Source organism: Simochromis diagramma, unplaced genomic scaffold (genome assembly GCF_900408965.1).
Source record: "Simochromis diagramma unplaced genomic scaffold, fSimDia1.1 OVJJ01000165.1, whole genome shotgun sequence".
Lineage (NCBI taxonomy): Eukaryota > Metazoa > Chordata > Actinopteri > Cichliformes > Cichlidae > Simochromis > Simochromis diagramma.
Window position 1 is genome coordinate 134,411 of NW_024387467.1, and position 17,524 is coordinate 151,934.

Below are 17,524 nucleotides of genomic sequence, written 5' to 3' on the forward strand. Positions count from 1 at the left end.
TTAAGTTTCAAAAACAAGCAAATTTTTAGCAGAATTGTAGAAGTTTCCCATTCATTTCAAATTAAAGGAAAAAAGCTTAATATTTTAAAAAGTATAATAGTGAAAAATACCAAAAGATATAGCCATCATTAGCAGAAATAGCAGAATAGTTTAAAATTTGAACGGTGAAAATAGCACAAAAATTGTGGAAGTAGATCCACGGCGAAAAGTGTACGGAAACACCAAGAAGAAACTCAATAGTGTGGATGCTTAAAGCATCCACAAATAAACAAATTCTGCCAAGAAGAGTGGCCAAATGTCCAGAATTTTGCCAAATTCTTGATGACTACCTGTCTTGTCTGCAGCTTGCTAAGGGACATTTAACCAAATATTAATGGGTGTCTTTGCTTTTGACCCCCTGTGGATTAGAGAAAATTCATAGATGAACTTATGATCACACAACCTGATATCATGGCATGTGTTTTGGAGAGGCGTGAAATGGACACAGTGGACCGCCATCTCTGTTACACATTTTGCCATGATACTGGGTTGGACCACAGCTGTATGTATATATTTTAGGTGCAGGTTTGTTAAGTGTGGCATGATATCATGTTCTTTATGTCATGAATTTCTCTCAGTGTCATATTTCAAAATGCCAGCTGTAAAACAGTGGTGAACGCAACACTTTATGTTTCTGTGAACTGAAGAGTCCTCAATTCTTCCTTCTTAACAGTCCTTATCATTATTATCATATCAGTGGGTAACGCAAACACTTCTAGAAATGCCTCAATAAGCTTTCTAAAGCAATTGATGTTGCCTTCACACTGTGTGCTTCTCTGAGCCTGTATTAGAAAAGGAAAGGCACGTCCTCAGGGGATTCAGTAGTGGTTTCCAAGCTTTATGTATTATTCTGTGATGCTTTTCTTTGGTTGCAATAACTTCATATACATTATAGGCACTAAGGAAAACTTTCCATTCCTTGAGAACATGGCTGTAAAATATAAGGTCACAGATGCTTCACAAAGCCTTACATTGTACTCAAAAGGCAAACAGAGGATGTTTGTTTTTGTTTGTTTGTTTCCTTGATTATCTCCTTATAGAAAAAAATTAGTATGGTTTGTCAGAATATTTTTAATTTGTACTTTTGTTTATGGGGTCATAGATTTATTTGTGTTTTAATAAAGTAAAAATGACTCCACAAACTGACTAGACCTGCGTATGTACCTGCTTCAAATTTTAAGTGCAACTGCAAGTGCAACTTTACCACTAGGTTGCAGCATTTTAACAGCGGTTATGCTGAAATGTTTTTGTTCCATTTCCACTATGTGTGTTGTGTCAACTTGTAGTGTTTCACAGCATTTGACCTCTCAGTGCAACCATAGGAAATTGTACTTCTAAATTTTACATTCAAAATACGTGCAACTCTAACCCAGCGGTCCCCAACCTTTTTTGCGCCACAGACCGGTTTAATGTCAGACAATATTTTCACGGACCGGCTTTTCAGGTGTTGCGAATAAATACAACAAAATAAAATGATAAGACCAAGAAAAAAAACTCTGGTATTTTGTAAATATAATAAAATTCCCTGTGTAACTGTGTAACTTTATTAGCAGCATCCTCCTGAAACAACATTGAGAGTAACATCCTCCTCTCTGCCCCTTAATGCTATCTGGTCGCTATGGTAACATGTAAATATTTCTTTCAACATAAGACACACAGCTACAACACAGGAAATGACCCAGGGAAACCGAGTTAACATTAAAAACCCTGAAACCATAAATTTCACACCCGAGCCTCAACTCTCGTGGCCTGGTGCCAAACAACTCATGGATCAGTACCAATCCATGGACCGGGGGTTGAGGACCGCTGCTCTTACACCCAATCTTGCAATTCCAAAATAGCAGTCCCTTCAACACGTCTTGCCCCTCACCAAAAATGTAGGTCTCTACTTGAGCGAGCAATATACAGTATATTATCTGAGAGCGAAGTGTAAATTATCTCTGCTGGAGTCGGTAAATTGCAGATTAAAGTCAACAGAAATCTGTTTTCTTACAATTCCAATTTAAGTGCATAATCCTAGCTAAGGTGGCCGCTGTTAATGCAGATAAAGACACAGGCAGAATCAAAAACTCAAAAAAGTATCTGCAATGATATTATAGTTAGGGATGGTTTTGTTCACGATTGAGGAAAGAGGTGAATTGGTGTCACAGCTGCAGGAAGATGGACCAGTCACTTGTGCTCAAGTTTTTCTTTTTAAGTGCAAAAGAATTGCATGGTACTGATTCATCAGAACTGCTTGGTGCTTCTTTAGTTCTGTTCCTTTTAAATGTCTTCAGTTTGTTTAGATTTTCACTTTTGTGTCTTTCTGCATAGTTTGTTCTTGGTTCTGGCCACTTTGAGTCTTGTATTCTAGCTTATTTCACTTCATGATGTCTGTTTTAATGCTCTCATGTTCTGTTTCAAGTTTGTCTTTGTGTTCAGTTACTTCCTGTTTTATTTTGTTAGTCTTTTCTCTGTTTTATTTTATAGTTTTACATCCCTTGCTTTTTCTCATTTAGGTTTAGCCGTCCTCTCAGTGTCTCCCTTTTGTCCTCATCACCTTGTGTATTTCTTCCCTCCGTTTGTCTTAATTTGATTGTTGTGTCCTCCCTAATATTTGTATGTCCCCTTGTTCAAGATTTCCCCAGAAATTTTAGTTTTGGGATTTTTATATTTTTGCATGGATTCAGCATTAAAGCTGCCTCACGTCTTTATGTACAGGACTCTGTTTCCTGCATTTACGTCGACATCAGTAGTAATATACCTATAGCTTTTTTGCTACCCCTCACCCCCCACACCCCCACTTCCTCTTTCCCCCCTCCCCTATCCCCCTGTGTGTTCATGTGAGTGTGTGTGTGCGCGTGTACGGACTTTTTGCTCGTACATGTGAGTTCAGGGGTCATATGAGTTTACATGTGTTTAATAGCGTTTTATTTAATGAAACCATTATGTGTTTTAGTTAAACTCTATTTAAAGGATTGTATAGGTCTCAGAGCTCTGTTATTTAGACATAGATGATTTAACTTAACTAGTTTAGGGGTATTTTAACTAGTTAGGAGCATTTTGCTTTTTCTTTAGTGCTCTGAAACACACAGAGGCTAATAGTTTCAAACAGAGTGCCACAAATAACAGGTATCCCTTTAGAAATAAACAGTGATACTTCTAAAAACAGTGTATTCCCACACAGCATTTAATTTAGCTAGTTTAGGAAGATTTCACTTTTCTAATAGTTTCACAGGCTAATAGTTTTAAACAGAGCACAACAAAGAACATGTATTCTTTTAGAAATAAACTGCGATACTTCTAAAAAAAACACATATTCACACATAGCCACACTAGCACTGTATCAACCCCCAATGTGCCTTTAATGCAACTAGCCCTATAATTATCTACTAGTCACAAACACACTGCAACAGTAAGACTTGTTGATTACACATAGATGATTTAACTACTTTAGGGGCATTTTACTTTTTCTTTAGCCCTCCGAAAAGACACAGAGGCTAATAGTTTTAAATAGAGTACCACAAACAACAACAGGCATTCCTTTAGAAATAAACTTTTCTTGTGATACTTCTAAAACCGCATATTCACACCTTGTCACACTCCGTAACAGTTAGACAGAGTGGGTTACAGGTAGGGCCCCAACAGTCAGCAAAAAGAAGTCATAAAACAATAAAAGAGGCTCCCTTATCAAGAGCATCCCAGCACACACATCCCAACTGTAGTTCCATAGTTTCCACATTTTTAAATTACAAACAGTTCCATTGTCTTATCTTATCATGTCAGAGGTCAACTGAAACCATGTCCAACTGAACCGCCAAAGGTTTTTCACATTTTCTTACACCCCACACCTTTATCTCTACAGGCTGACAATTACACCTCCTACTGACTAACTGAACCGCCATAGTTTTTTCCACCTTTCTCTTTACATCCTGCTCTTTATATCTGCATCTCAGAGCCCAACTGAAACCAAGTCCACCTATATAAAAACACCCCATCAGACACACAGTATTTTCCTCAGCACTTCACAACTGCCGCAAGGTATATCGTTTTAACTTTTTATTTTTCACCTGGATATGCGTTGGAGCCGACTTTGCTACCCGCACAGAGCGTTTCTGACAGTCGGGCGCTGCTTATACAATAGAGAAAAGCAACAATACAGCGTGTTTCTCTGCTCCAAGAAATCCGAGGGCCTTTCACAAGGTAAGCATGTCTGTTATACCCAGCGTGTAAATGTCTGTATGTCAGCGCTGATTATTCAAACCCTGTTTAAAATGTGACAGATATGTTGTCCGAAAACATTTCCTCTAAATTTGCAAAGTTACTGATTTAAAAAAATATATTTTCGAATTTTTAGTTGCATGTCAAACATATGATAGCTAAATTCACAATGGTATAACCGTGCTAAATAAAAGAGGCCCAAGCACCAAAGCACTCTAATGCAAACCTCTAAACTGTATGTTGATAAGTACATGAAGTGTATCTCTACCTCTACAGCTGAAAACAGTTTGTATCCGCACTCTGAGGGTCTGCTGAAATGTTTTTAATACGGCACTTTTTGACGAACTGCAGATGATGAAATCCTCTTTATTGTAGAATCTGTCCCTAAGCTGTTGTTGCTCATACTTACTGAGTTCCCTAGCTACTTCCTTACTATGTCAGTAAACTTTTTGAAAAGGAAGCTGTTGTAGATTTAAAGAAACATCTTAATTGAAGCAAAGACAAAAAATTGGAATGAATTTTATGTGACTGTTCATATTAAAGCCAACAACAACAAGTGAAAATCCAAAAACCAGCTCCAAGCCGTTGTATTAATGATCTCCCCCCTCTCTCTCTCTCTCTGTGTGAGTGTGAGTGTGTGTGCCCTCACAGAAAGAAGGTCTGATGATTTCTATAAAAGCATGTTGTTTATGGGGATAATGCGACAAATCTTTTGTGCGTCCTATTAATGATCAATGGTAATTGAAGAGGAAGCTTGAACCCTGGCTCAGGACATTTTCATGACAAGTGTCAGCGCAGACATGTGCTAACGAGAGAACATGTTTTATCATCATAAAGACTGTGATATGAAGCATCGTTAAAGTGTCACTTCAGTAATGTTGACTCGTGTTTTTTAATAATGACTTTAAAACACTAAACACTAATTTCTGTGGTTTATTTTAAGTTTACAGAATATAACATGTGGTAAGACGATGAGTTTTACTTCTCACTGTCCGTGTTATGTGTAACTATTTATCATGTATGCTACTTTGCTCTGTGGACTGTAAAATGTTTCATTGTGTTCATAAAATAAACCAGACTTTCACTGTCTGCATCTTTTACTGTTTTTCTGCTTTTGTTCACTCCAAGTTTGACAAAACCTACAGATATCCAGAGTTAACTCACTAACAAATGCGGAGCAGTCTCAGCGTATTTAGCTGCTTTTTCCCTGAACACAACCAACTGAGAGAAACGTCTGTAGTCCTCACTTTGGTCATTTGAATGTTGAAGGAGATTTGTTCCATAGACACCTAATACTAGTGTTTCCTGCACTTATTCCAACACTACTATGTTCTATTTAAATCCAGATTCCTTTTATAGTTTGCAGTTTCTTTACTAACACATTTGTAGAAAAGTTTATTGCTGAACGATACAGCTAGCAGTCTCACTCACTCTCTAGGTTTTTGAAGTTTTGTGTGTAAGGGTTTAGTCTATCAAACCTTACCCTATTCTCCCCAGTATCACAACAGTATGACTCCCAAAGTACAGATCAGTAAACAACCAGTGTTGGGGAGTAACGGAATACATGTACCGCCGTTACGTATTTAAAATACAAAATATGAGTAACTGTTAGGGCTGGGCGATATATCGAGTTTTTTAAAAATATCGATATATTTTTATACGAGATATAAGATGTGACCATATCCTTTATATACGTTATAATTATAGTTGTGGAGCCACAAGTTTGCCTCTCTTTCGTCCACTTTTGTCTTTACGCAATGTTACTCCGCCTCGCCTTCACTGAACACAAAATGGTAAATGGCCTGCATTTCTATAGCGCTTTTCTAGTCCCTAAGGACCCTAAAGCGCTTCACACTACATTCAGTCATTCACACACACATTCACACACTGGCGATGGCAAGCTACATTGTAGCCACAGCTGCCCTGGGACGCACTGACAGAGGCGAGGCTGTCGGACACTGGCGCCACCGGGCCCTCTGACCACCACCAGTAGGCAAACACGGGGTTAGTATCTTGCCCAAGGATATTTGGCATGCAGCCAGGAGGCAGCCTGGGATCGAACCACCGACCTTCTGATTAGTGGCTGACCTGCTCTGCCACCTGAGCTACAGCCAACTCCCCCTCCTCCCTCATAGCTTCACCTGCAGGCAGCGACAAGATGAACACGGCAAATCTCCGTTAACGAGTTACTGCGCATTGCTCCGTGCGTGGGGCTGGACGGCGTCAACGTGCTAACAAGCTAACCATGCTAACGAGCTAACCACGCTAACGCCATGCAGCCCACTGGGCTGCACAGCCTAAAATCCTTTCATTTTCTCAAAAGTTGACAGCGCGGCTTATGTATGAATTCTGGTTGTGCTTGATGACCGCGAACCGATTTTATGTGGAACACGGCGCTCAGCAATCTGTCAAAAAATGTTTTAGTACGACTTTGGTAAGCTACGGGGCTGCACCGCTTGATGGACTGTCGGAGCGGCTACCGAGGAGCCTCGCATAGTAATACGCACTGTGCTTCAACGTAATATTACCGTATTGTGTGTGTGTATAAGGACCATAAATGGCACCTGAAGTGGATTTCAAACTCCAGGCTGTCAGTCACGCAGTAGAAGTTGAGAACAGAGCAGCTGTGAAATCTGCCTATGTTATTATGCTCAACGTCTTTTAGTTTACATTTTGACTGCACAATTGTGAGCTTTTTTTTATGGACAAAAACAACATACTTTTCTTTTATTTATGGAGCATTATTTTTAATAAATGCTATTAAATGCTCATAATTTATTTTTGAGTAGATTTTTTCATGTACATCTATGCTTTATGTTAATAAAAGTGCCTGTGTGACATCTGGGACACAGAACTCTCTTTTTGTTCTTACTTTATGGCTTTAAAAAATATCGAGATATATATCTTATATCGCCATCCAGCTAAAAAATATCGAGATATGAATTTTGGGTCATATCGCCCAGCCCTAGTAACTGTATTCCGTTACAGTTACTAAATACCACCTTTTTAAACAAAAGGTGGTATTTAGAATACAGTTACTTTGTTGAAATAAATGGATTACACGGCGGTACTTCCCTGTTTCATATTGTGGCGGGTCAGGACTGTTTGGGTTTTGTTTGACAGCTACGTTCTGTTGTTCCAGGTGGCAGCGTTACGGTTGCCATGGTTACAGGGTGACTCTCTCACTCTGCGTGTTTCCTGGGTGAGAGAGGCCTTTTTGTTGTTGTTGTGCTAAGCTAATAGGCAGAATGCTACAGGCATAGCCCTAAAGAATGTAGCATCATAGGCAGTGTAGTCCGTGCTTCAGGGAGAATGGACTGCCATACCCGTTATGTGTCTGTGAGCGAGGGAGGGAGAAAAAGGAAAAGTACGAGTTGTCATCAAGCAAAAACGGGAGCTGCATGGAAGCATGTAAATATAATAATAACCACTGCAGCCAAGAAGAGTGCCTGACGAGCCCAGTTGTAAGTAAGCTATTAAGACTCGACTGTACACCGTGTTCGTGTTTTCCTCCAAAAACAATAAGTTCCGTTGAAGCAGCCTTTCAACGCCTCTCTCTGTCTCTCGCTAGCAAAGTTGACCCAGACAACAAAGTAAAGCTAGTTTTCGGCTACGAGTCCGACACAGAACCCACCGTATTAGTCAGAGGTCCCTTTACTACGGTTCGGAGCCGCGGACCTTCAGTAACAGTAATAAATCACAGCAATAGTACATTCATGTAGTTGTAAACAGCATGATAATATATTAAGTAATCCAAACTATTCAGAATATGTTACTGTCATGGTCCTGGGCCATGTTGGCCCAGTATTCTTGGTTCCTTGTATTTTCGCTCCTTATTTAGGCCATGTTTTCTGAGGTGTCCTGTTGTGGTGTTCCCTAAGTGTTTTCCCTTTGTGACTCTTACCCCCTGTGTGCCCCTCTGTGTATTTATGAGCTCTCGTCTCTCTTTGTGTTTATTCCATGTTTCCCCCAGCCTGTTATGTCTGTGTTCTCCCCGTGCTCTCTCTCTCCTCCTGTCTGAACCTCTGTGTACTTCCTGTTTTACTTTGACAGTCTCTCGTCAGTATGCGTCATGTTGTGTTCACTCCTGCCCTGTCTCGTTATGTTTATCAGTGTCACCTGTGTTCCCCACCTGTGTGTAATCTCCCTGTGTTCTCTGAGTGTATTTAAGTTGTGTCTTCTGTTATGGTAGTTGCTGGTTCGTCTGTGTTGTTTCCCCTCGGTCTCCCTGCGTCTCCCCGTATGTATTTCTCCGGACCTCCCTGTATCCTCATTCTGGTTTGTCTTATTAGTTTACCCAGTTTAGGTTTCCGGTTTCATGTTTTGTCGCCACCGCTGTTTGTACTTACACCCCTGTAAATAAACACTCACCTGCACCAGAGCTGCTGCCTTTTGGGTCCTATTTCATATTCCACACGGCTTGCCCCGGCAAACCGTGACAGTTACTCTCATTGAGTAACGTAACGGAATACGTTACAGAATACATTTTGGGGCATGTATTCTGTATTCTGTAATGGAATACATTTTAAAAGTAACCTTCCCAACACTGTAAACAACGATTACAGTGTTGGGAATTACAGTTGGAAGATGAATGATTGCGTTTTTATGATGCGTAGTAAAACTACCCCTCTTCTTCTTCTCTGTGTTGTTGTTGTTGTTGTTGTTGTTGTTGGTCTGTGTGTGTGTGTGTGTGTGTGTGCGTGTGCGTGCCTTAGAAGTCAAATAATACATTAGCCACACTTAAAAAAAACCCCAAAAAAATCATCTGAATTTCATTTAGAACTGAGATTCTAAGTTGTAAGCAGAAATCTTATGCACAGCCAGAAACATGTTTCCCCACTTCACAATGCTGAGGTGTCAAATCCACAACCCCAACAAATGGTTTGTTACACGCGGGTGTGAAGGGCAAGCTTTACTTACACAGCCTCACACACAGTAGATTTTTAAACTTTTTTGGGTACAGTGGTTTAGCCACAGATGCAACATCCACTTTTGATAAAGATCACTCCACCTGTTTATTTCTTATGAAATTAAGCTCTTATTTATACACGTCTACACAATAATAGACACCGTGTGCTCTGTGACATTATAGTCTTCTACATCTGCTTCCATTGGTTTGCATTTTAAACTCCCAACCTTTTAGGTTGTTATGAACGGCTTATAGACTAAACCAAGATGGCGGCGCGTGAACAACGCGAGGCTCAGTGTCTCTCCAGAATCTGCTATTTAGCGGTTTTTTATCTACTTTTAACCGGATTATTCGTCCAGAATTGCTGTGCGTTGCTGACCTACAGCAGACAAGAGCTTCTGGACATCTGGACTCACAACTCCAACAGTTTTATCGCCGATCTCCGACTCATCCCAGAGATCTCCAGAACACCGGAGGCTGCCCACTCTCCTCGGCCGGGCGGAAGTGCACGCAGACGGCGCCGAGATCGTAAACAAAGGCGAGGTAGGCGCGGAGGGCTACGGGCTAAGCTAAAGCTAAGACCACACCGGCTGCCTTTACCCAGTATTTTTCTCGCCAATGTCCGTTCTCTGGCAAACAAAATGGATGAGATACGGCTCTCCATCACTAACAACAGACGGATTATGGACTCAAATGTCATGTTTTTCACCGAAACATGGCTGAACAACAGCTGCCCGGACAATGCTATCGAGTTAGCAGGACGCCACACACACCGAGCCGACAGGCTAGCAGATGACTCCGGCAAGACCAGAGGTGGAGGTTTGTGCATTTATATTAACAATGCTTGGTGCATGAACTCCACTACTACTGAGAGTCACTGCTCACCTAATGCGGAGTTTTTAATGGTCAAATGCAGACCTTATTATCTCCCCAGAGAACTCACCTCTATCATACTCACTGCCGTGTATATACCCCCCAACGCTAATGCTAGGTTGGCCATGAAAGAACTTTCTGCAGCCATTAACAAACGACCAGAATAAACACCCCGAGGCTGCTTTTATTGTTGCTGGCGACTTCAACCACACCAACTTAAAGACAGTCCTCCCCAGATTCCACCAACATGTCTCCTGCCACACCAGAGGAGACAAGACTTTAGACCATGTGTATTCCAACCTGGCTGGAGCCTACAAAGCCACACCCCTCCCCCACATTGGACAATCGGACCATCTCTCCCTGTTCCTCACACCTCGGTATTCACCACTCATCCAACGTGTGAAACCTGCTGTGAGGACAATTAAAGTGTGGCCAGAGGGGACAGACGCAGTGCTCCAGGACAGATTTAAAAACACAGACTGGAATATGTTCACCCACACAGACCTGGACCAGTACGCCTCATCTGTACTAGATTACATCTCCAAAACCACAGACAGTGTCACCACCCAGAAACGGATCACCATGTACCCCAACCAGAAGCCTTGGATGAACTGGGATGTTCGTCTCCTCCTGAAGGCCCGCAACACTGCCTTTAGGTCAGGAGATGCACACGCCTACAGTACAGCCAGGGCTAATCTAAAGAAGGGCATCAAAAAAGCCAAACACCATTACAAAAAGAAGGTAGAAGAACACGTCTCCAACTCCAACCCCCGACGCATGTGGCAAGGACTCCAGACCATCACAGACTACAGGACCACCAAACCCTCCCCCGCATCCTCTGATGTCTCCTTCCTCAACGAGCTCAACAACTTTTATGCTCGTTTTGAGCGAGGGAACCCCACAACCACAACCAAAGCAGACATGACGCCAGACCACCAACCTCTGTCTCTCTCCCCCACCGATGTAGGAGCGGTGCTGAGCAGGATCAATGTCCACAAGGCTGCAGGCCCTGATGGCATCCCCGGGCGTGTTCTCAGAGCGTGTTCTGGGGAGCTTGCAGGAGTGCTCACAGACATATTCAATCTGTCCTTGGCCCACACTGTGGTACCGGCCTGCTTCAAATCCACCTCCATCGTCCCGATACCCAAAAACTCCAACCCATCTTGCCTCAATGATTACCGCCCAGTAGCACTCACCCCCATCATCACTAAGTGCTTAGAGCGACTGGTCCTAGCACACTTCAAATCCTGTCTCCCCCCCACCCTGGACCCCCACCAATTCGCATACCGCCAGAACAGGAGCACAGAGGATGCAGTCTCCATCGCACTGCACTCTGTCCTCTCACACCTGGACAACAACAACACCTACGCCAGAATGCTGTTTATAGACTTCAGTTCAGCATTCAATACAATCCACCCCTCACAACTCATCAGGAAACTGACAGACCTGGGCATCAGTTCCCTCATCTGCAAATGGTTACTGGACTTCCTGACCAACCGCCCCCAACATGTCCGGCTGGATAACCACTGCTCATCTACCATCACAATGAACACCGGTGTACCACAAGGCTGTGTGATGAGCCCTTTCCTCTACTCCCTCTTCACCCACGACTGCAGACCTGCTGATGGTTCCAACACCATCATTAAGTTTGCAGATGACACCACGGTGATTGGCCTCATCAGTGACAACGATGAGGCCGCCTACAGGGAGGAGGTGGATCGTCTGGCTGAGTGGTGCGACAGAAACAACCTGCTGCTTAACACCGAGAAGACCAAGGAGCTCATCGTGGACTACAGGAGGAATGCTGACCCACATCCACCCATCCACATTAAGGGGACGGCCGTGGAGCGTGTGAGCAGCTTCAAGTTCCTGGGAGTCCACATCTCCGAGGATCTCACCTGGACGACCAACTGCTCCAAGCTGGTCAAGAAGGCTCACCAGCGCCTCTTCTTCTTGAGGACTCTGAGGAAGAACCACCTGTCCTCAGACATCCTGGTGAACTTCTATCGCTGCACCATCGAGAGCATCCTGACCAACTGTATAACAGTCTGGTACGGGAACTGCTCTGCCTCGGACCGGAAGGCGTTGCAGAGGGTCGTGAAAACTGCCCAGCGCATCGCCGGAGCACCACTTCCTGCCATAAAAGACATCTACAGGAAGCGGTGTCTGAAAAGGGCTGGGAAAATCATCAAAGACCCCAGTCACCCATCACATGGACTCTTCACCCTCCTGCCCTCTGGGAGGCGCTACAGGAGCCTCCGGACTAAGACCACCAGGTACCGGAACAGCTTCTTCCCCACAGCTGTCAGACTCCTGAACTCTGCCTCCTGACATCTGACCCACGTTAAACTCATGGACTGAACATACACACACCCACAATGGACAACTGTACCCTCAAACACACAATAATAACATGGACTGAACCACCACTCACAACCACTAGCACTTTATATAGCCTCTGTAGAAACTATCTACACCCTCACTTATCTTAACTGCACTACTGTATAGCTCTGTGTAAATAATCATTCTGTACATTCGATAATCTTTAATCCTACAACTGTTTACAACTTGCATAGTTCCCATTTCTGTATAGCTGTATATCTCAGATTCTGTAAAGTTATTTATTTCATATTCTGTATAGTTTTTCATATTTATATCCTGTTCATATCCTGTACATAGCTTGTACTCAATGTAAAATTGCAAAGAACTTGTGGATAGAATATAACATTTTGTAAACAGTTACCTCAGAAGCTGTACCGTGCACATCTGTGCACATCTCCCCTGACACTCTCTGCTTCACCAGCCCTGTGCAGGTGGTCCAGCCCCTGCCTGCCTCCTTAAACTTGTGTGTTTAAATCTCTTTACCTCTGTTGTGAACTTCACACAAAGTTTGTGGTAACAAAATCAAACTGACGAGGATCTCGTTTGACTGTGGAAAGTTTTACCTTACATACATGGTCTGACAGTACAGCTTCTGAGGTAACTGTTTACAAAATGTTATATTCACACATATTCGGTTTAATTTAGGATAAAATGGGGAATTTCTGTTTATTTGAAAGGTCTGTAAGTAACATTACAGCTTGAGAGTTTGTGGGTCTTACATGCTGCATAATTGGCAAGGTTGATGTTTACGTTAGCTTCTGCTAAATTAATGTCGTTAGACTACTCACAGACAGCATTAAGGTATATATCACTAAACTAAATTTAGCATTGCTCAATAGCTGCTTTAGGTAGTATAATTGACCAGGGTAGTGTGTTTTTAGCAAATCCGGTGCACCAATGTTTTATCCAAAAAAGGTCGGTGGTCACATGTGTTTTACTCCAAATTGAGTCATGAAAATTGACTTTTTTTACCTGATGTTCTGTTAGTAATATGTGTGTTTTATCGTGGATTGACGTTTGTGGATGTTTCACCTGTTCAGTTAGAAAGCATGTGTGGTTTACTCTGAATTGAGTCACATACATGATTGTTTTCGCCTGATCTTTGGTTAGGATCATGTGTGTTTTGGAGTGAATCTTGTATGTGTACTGCTGTTAGTTTAGCAAGCACGTGTGTTTTACTGGAATTGAAGTGCAGAGAACAACAGAAGTACATCTGTTTTGAGGGCCAACTGACCTACAGATCATTTTTGGAATGCGGTGAGTAAAAAATGTCAACATTTCCTGTGTGTTTCATGGTGTGAATCAGTCAAGCTTTGGGGATGATGTTATAATAGCTGCTATACCAACTGTTTAGGTTTATTTTGTTCAAATTATTTAATTTCACTTTCTTTGCCTTGTTCTGGTGTTTATTTCAATGTATAATGCAATTTTATTATGTTCACAGTTGCCAAGAAGTTCAACATCCCAAACATATGGCTTCTCTAAGATACTTGATCCAATTGTGAAGGATATGAAAATCCTGGAGAGGGATGGAATTACGATTGCCCTGTATGATGACCCAGTACATGGAACTATTGACCAAGTTACTACTGACAACCTTGGTCTTCACTGTCTGTTTGGTTCTCTAGAGTCATTTAGTGCCAGATATTGTTGCCACTTTTGTCTTGCTGAGAAAGAGGACTTTCAGAAAGAGTTTATAGAGGATTCACCCAAGATAATCATGCGAACTCAAGCACTTCATACTGAACAATATGAAATGAAACTGATTATGTTACATGCAATAGATCAGTATACAACATCAAAGGATGTGGACATGAGAATTAAGAGCTTTAACTATGGCTAAATGGAACAAAACAACAAACCACCTACAGTGAAGTTGGGAGAAGACTCAAATGCTGTCCTCCCATAGGTGCCCAGCATGAGTAGAGGTCTCTTTTTCCTCTTCTACTTTCCCATTGTTGTATACAATAGGGGGGGGGGGGGGGTTATTCCACTGCGGGGCAACCTGCATATGTATGGAGTGCCAGGACTGCCATAATGCATTAATTAAATACACCATTAAATAATTAATTAAATGTGTCAATAATTAATTAAAATTGGAATTAATTAATTAAATAAATAGTTATGACACATGTAATTAATTAATTATTGACACATTTAATTAATTATTTATGTATTTCACATTTTAATTAATTATTGACACATTTAATTAATTAATTATTGACATATTTAATTAATTATTTATTTATTTCACATTTTAATTAATTATTGACACATTTAATTAATTATTGACACATTTAATTAATTATTTAATGATATATTTATTTATTTCATTTTGGCAGTCCTGGCGCCTGGCTCTCATCATGAAATAATTTTATCTGTGAGCCTCACCCATCACGGCAAGGAGGCGGGGTTAACACCAATCGAGTCAAAAACTATTGCTTTGGTCTGGAGTGGCTCCTTGCAAAACATGGCTACCGTCATGGGGGATTTTCGTGAAATCGCTCTCGAGTTGGTAAGAGATATTTTAGACCTAGCAGATAATGTTGAAGCAGGAATTGCTCAGCCGGAGCATGTGACAAATAAAACTGAGGAATTTTTTGAAATTCTTGGACTTATTTCCGCACTCTCCAACCAAGACATTGATGGTAGAGTGACTGCAAACTTACATGAAGTACTCCAGCAAAGCATCGCGGAACAGCGGCAAACTCACGGAACGGGACGCCCCGCTTTTGATATACCGATTGACGTTTTAGAGCATCATGTTCTCTGTGGATTGACAGCGAGTGAAATTGCGACGAGGTTCGGAGTGTCTGAAAGGACAATCAGGAGGCGTATGGAACAAAACGGCTTAAGGTATTTACTCACTGAGAATTGAAAAACTGTCTAAATTCTGTAATAAAATTATCAGCGTTGCTCCTTTAACAGGTGCAACAATTAAGTTTAACATCCAGGCATCCATGAAAACAGAATTTATGAAATTTAACGGAGTTAGAAGTTAGCAGGAAGTTAGCTAGCTAGTTTCCATCTAAGTATAATATTGCATGTTCACACCAAGAGATTTTCTAAATCAAATTAAGATGTACAGCTCTGCTATCACTTCACATAAATGAAGACAGGAAAGTAAACGTTTTGTGGGGTTAATGAAGTTGGGCTAGCTGGTATATAATGATGTGCTATGTGATCGCTAGCTACACAGCATAGACACAGTGAAGCTGGAGCACGCTAACTTTTCTCGATGTTTAGGGCCAAAATGCAATCGCATTGCAGGATTGTAAATCAGGGGTCTCGAACTCCATGCCTCGAAGGCCGGTGTCCTGCAGGTTTTAGATCTCACCCTGGGTCAACACACCTGTATCAAATAATTAGGTCATTACCAGGCCTCTGAAGAACTTCAAGACATGTTGAGGAGGTAATTTAGCCATTTAAATCAAGGACACATTTAAAACCTGCAGGACATCGGCCCTCAAGGCCCGGACGTCGAGACCCCTGCTGTAAATGGACAAAACTTCAGTCAGGAGAACAATCGAGATAATCCACCCAGTCATTAATATAGGTTAGTCATTAATATACTGCTGCATGGGCTGGGCTGCAGTTACACCCAGGTTTTAAAAACTGATTTTTAAAATCAACAGTGGTAATGAAACCCTAGAGAGGCCGACAGTGATCACTAACTGTTTTTAGGGGCTTGTTGATATTAGGTAGACCAAGATGCAAAGCATTAAAACATGTTAAAAGCACAACAGCCTTAAAAAACACAGATCAGTTTGAGCGTGGAAGCAGGATTCATCACGTCATCACTTATAGACCTGATTGTCGACCAGTCTAAGATAATATTTCGTAAACTCCAACATTATTCAGTGTTTTTCATCTGTGTAGAAAGACAGACCTCTATTCATCTGTTACTGATGAGGAGTTGGATCGTATTGTAAGTGAAGTCCACAGAAGCCATCCAAACACCGGCTACAAGCTAATGCATGGATTTCTGAATGCAAGAGGTGTGCGTGTCCCTGGTGAGTATAATAAGCCTGTTATTGAAATTTATGAATAAGTGATCTGTGAGCCAAGTTAAAGTTAAGCTCATGATTGTGTATGTATCCTTTGCTAAGCACCATGATTTGTTATGCAGTTTATTATACCGACACTCTTTCCTCAAAAGTGACCATGACAGTATCACTAACTGATGAATATTTGAAATTCTACTGGTAGATATTTTTACAATCTTGGTCAGGTGGTTAATATAGGTATTTCTAATGAAGTGGCCAGTTAGTTTGTGGTTATTTTTGCCCACCTCTCAGTCTCAAGACTGCGGGAGTCTTTACGCAGAGTCGATGCAGAAGGAGTGAACATCAGACGTCTACGGCTGCATGTATTAAGACGACGGCAGTATTCTGTTCCAGGTCCAAACTCCTTATGGCACATTGACGGCAACCATAAGCTAATAAGGTATCAGTGGTATTGACATAGGAATCCTCAGAGCGTTCTCACTCCCGAGGCGTAACATGTCGACGTTTTGTCACGTCCCGCGGCGTTCCTGAGGAACGGGAAAGGAGACCTTCGGCGTTCTTATGGTACGCGGCGGGTTATGGCTGGAATCCAGTGCAATGACGCTCCCGCGGTAATAGACGTTCCAGCCCTGTATTCCAGCCCTAAACCTAACCTTATCCCTAGCCCTGACCATAACCTTATTCCTGACCTTAATAAGGGGCGGCAAGGTGATAATATCACTCATCTGGAAGAAATTCCAACAATTTCAAAATATCACATTTGTTAAAAAAAAATCTCAACAAGGGGTGGCAAGGTGATAATATCACTCATCTGGAAGAAATTCCAACAATTTCAAAATATCACATTTGTTAAAAAAACATCTCAAAAGCATTTCATCTTTTGGATTACACGGCAAAAACCGTAGCGTTGAATCAACACAGAGTCGATTTTAACATTTTTTTCAGGGTTTACGCAGCTCCACACTCTACAGCAGGGGTGCCCAATCCCGGTCCTCGAGAGCTACCGTCCTGCAGCTTTTAGATGCATCCTTGTTCCCACACACCCGAATCAAATGAATGGCTTGTTATCAGGCCTTTGCCAAACACGATGGCATGCTGAAGAGGTAATCAAACC